Below are 3838 nucleotides of genomic sequence, written 5' to 3' on the forward strand. Positions count from 1 at the left end.
TTTATGTGTCTAGCATTTTATTTTCCTAACTATACACTGATGAGCAATGCATTTATTGGAAATGACAACAGAAGAGATGTTTAATATTTGAAAAGTTAATAATATTAGCAGTCGACCATTGGAAAGACGGTAAACAAGCGGCATTCGTGGTCAACACGTCACTTCCGGTAAACTCTGCAAAGAATAAATAACAACAAAGTCCTTTTAAATTAGTTTATTTATATAACAAGCAAAATCAACAACACGTAGATTACCTAGGAAACCAAAATATTTGACATTTTTGACAAGGTATGAGTTCAGTTACGCAACTAGTCAGACCATTAAAAAAAACTGAAACCGGAAGTAAAATTCTGACGCGTGACCGCACGTGCGTCCGATTAAACCGACTGGAGTCCTCCAAATTTATTTGAAAAAATGAAGTTGGCCATTAAACAAAAATACATGTTAATACTTGAGTAAAATTAACAGCATAACAATACCATGATTAAATTTATTCAGTTAAAATTTTATGTATAGGCTATAAACGGTTTCATCGGACGCGCGTGATACACGTCTGGCTCCGAACTTTACTTCCGGTTTCGTTTTTTTTAATGGTCTGACTAGTTGCTAAACTGATCTCTTGAACAAATGCCTCCTCGAAAATAACAAATGTTTTGGTTTCCTATATAATCTATGTGTTGTTTTTTGCTTGTTATATAAATAAACTACGATTAAAGAACTTTGTTGTTATTTATTCTTAGCGGAGCTTACCGGAAGTTACGTGCGGACCGCGACAGCCGCTTGTTTATGTTGTTACTGCTGAAACGGTCTGCCAATTTGTTGATATCTTTGTAATGATACCACCATGAAAGTATGTAAATTACATATTTATTTGATATATGTACTGGAGGTCCCTCCTCCTCTCTAGCCAAAACATTATTATACAATTTATATATATATATATATATATATATATATATATATATATATATATATATATATATATATATATATATATATATATATATATATATATATATATATATATATATATATATATATATATATATATATATATATATATATATATATATATATATATGAAAGTGAAGTAAAATTATTTAAAAAAATCATAACAAAGTACATCCAATATTAATTTGATTATGTAGGGAGTCCCTGCTCCTTATCTCTACTCAAAAAACATTATTGTAAAAAAATTAAATATATATACAAAAATTAAAAAATGTTATTGTTTGTAACGTGAAAAGACTGTGCAAAAGGCCACCATGCTACAGATTTGTTGTTTTGCCATTGTATAGTGATCATATATAATTATATCTCAGTTTCTTTTATTAGAAAACAACCAGAAAATACAAGAAATGTGTATGTAGTATTAAAAACAGTATAAAGTATAAGCTGAAGTGTCAAATATTTAGGGTAAACTCCCCTTCCACTTAAGCAATAGCAGGCACCTGCAGGATCTCTTGAACCTAAATGAAATTAAATCCTTATTCTAATCGAATGACTTCAGGATTTCAATAAAGCTCAAGATGTGTTTAGTGCCAAGAGAGATCACACTAAATACTGACTGATGCCTGAAAACGACATTTAGTTCTGAAAAACTGTTATTTAATTTTTTCTACATATTTCCTGTATTTCTGTTTGTATCTTAATAAAAGAGTAAAAAATAAATATGGATGGACATTAAAATTTTGCCAAAAAAACAAAGCTGTGATGGTGGCCTAAGACTTTTGCACAGTACTGTTAATCATAACAAAGTAAATCCAGACTTAATTTGATACATACTGGGGGTCCCTTATGTAATTTTTACATAAAAATAAAACATTTGTTTAATTTTCCAAGTATTAAAAGTTGTATGCATTATTAATCGGTAAGGCTGTTGGTAGATTTAGAAACTATTCAAGTTGGCCCTGATATTTAATAGCCAAACATAAGCAGATTAACTGGATATATCATTACGGGGCGGTTTTCCGGACAGGGATTAGACTAGTCCTAGACTAAAATAAATGTAAGAGCTGTCCAAACGGAAAACAGCTTGCACTGACATATCTTAAAATACATCAGTGCCCTTTGATTTGCTTCAAAATGCACACAAGTAATGTTTTTCGCAAGGCATGGTTAGGAAAACTAGTTATATTTCATAATGAAACTCCTTAAGTCCTGTCTTAAAATGATGGGAAACCACCCCTGCATCACTAAAGCGTTTAAGACACATTTAGGTTTCATATTGATCCAGAACATAAACATCACAATAAAGATTTGGTGTTTGTTTATGAGACCTGAACTACAGGTTTGAGTTTGGCACTGATCCCTGACCACGCGCACATTTCAATAACAGTTCACACACACATACACCTGCTCGCCATATGCTCTCCCGCTCAGCTGTCTTAAACCAGCACTGCCACCACGCTCCATTTCCTTGGCATTATTCGCTCAGCATTCCTGTAAAGCTGAGCTGTGATAATATACGCTGTTTGTGCTGAAAGTGATCTTCAGAATCTCACAAACACTGAATGCCATCAAAATGTTTATTTGCACAAAGAAACTGCAGTGCCAATTACTGTGCAACAGGTTAATATTTAACTGGAAAGAGCCTTGCATGGGTCAATATGTAAGATTAGTGGGAGAGATAAGAAAATGCAAGAATGAATGCAAGAAACAGAGAATAGGATGGCTACTCTTTTCATGCACACCTTGTATTCAGTTAGCAATAGACTCCAGGGCGGATTGCTATCTAGGTATTTTAATACTCAAATATAGCCAGTATTTCTTTTATGCCACTCCTTAAAGGACTCCTATTATGCAAAATCAACTTTTACAAGGTGTTTGGACTTGTTTGTTGGCAGTGTGTGAACAAAACCACCCTACAATAAAAAAAAAAATCCACCCGCTCCTTGTTTTTTAATCCCCGTGAAACCAAAGCAGTATCATTAGACATTCCGTTTTGATTCTCTTTTCAAAGTGAGGTCACAATGATAAAGCCCTGCCCACTTACAGTCCTGCATTACCATAGTTTCCACCCTCAGTGAGTTGTATTGTTTGCACTAGATACTATTGTCTCAGACTGTATGAATCAGATCTATTTTAACTGAAAGCACTCACTGTCTGTTTGTAAGGAAGTGAGGAGCTGTAGCTCATTTGCTTTTAAAGTTACAGACATTAAAACAGCGCGTTTTTGCACCCACCCAAATAGGGGTATTTTGGATATGCTATAATAATTGATTTGTGGGGTATTTTGAGCTGAAACTTCACAAACACATTTTGGGTACACTTATATTACATCTTGTTAAAAGGCCATAATAGGTGCCCTCTTTAAAATGTTCAAATGCAATTAAAGAGCATCTATTTCATTGCTAAAAACCGTTATTTTGTGTATTTGGTATAATACAATATGTTTGCGTGGTTTATGGTTAAAAACACTTTTAAATTTTCCACATACCATACATTTTTGTAGTTCCAGATATCCTGCCTTCCTCAAACGCACTGATTTTGTACAAAACTCATTGAAAAGCGCTGTGTCCCTGATTGGCCAGCTAATCTGTACGTTGTGATTGGAATACCTCTGATGTCAGCTGGAAATATATGACGCTCGCGCTCCTTACCATGTTTGTAAGATTCGCTCACAATGCAATGCAATGCTTATTTAGACGATAACCCGCGTCATTGTTTACCTTGGGGTTTGTACCTTTTGCATATCGTTAACATGTACACACTTACACACCAAAGGAATTGTAAAATTGTGAGTTGGACAATAGTTGCCACCACAAATTCACTTTTGTCCTTAATTTGTTTTTTGGCTGGGTTAATGCAAAACAGCATGAAATCTGCTAAAGGTGTG

The sequence above is a fragment of the Paramisgurnus dabryanus genome, chromosome 1 (genome assembly GCF_030506205.2).
Source record: "Paramisgurnus dabryanus chromosome 1, PD_genome_1.1, whole genome shotgun sequence".
Classification (NCBI taxonomy): Eukaryota; Metazoa; Chordata; class Actinopteri; order Cypriniformes; family Cobitidae; genus Paramisgurnus; species Paramisgurnus dabryanus.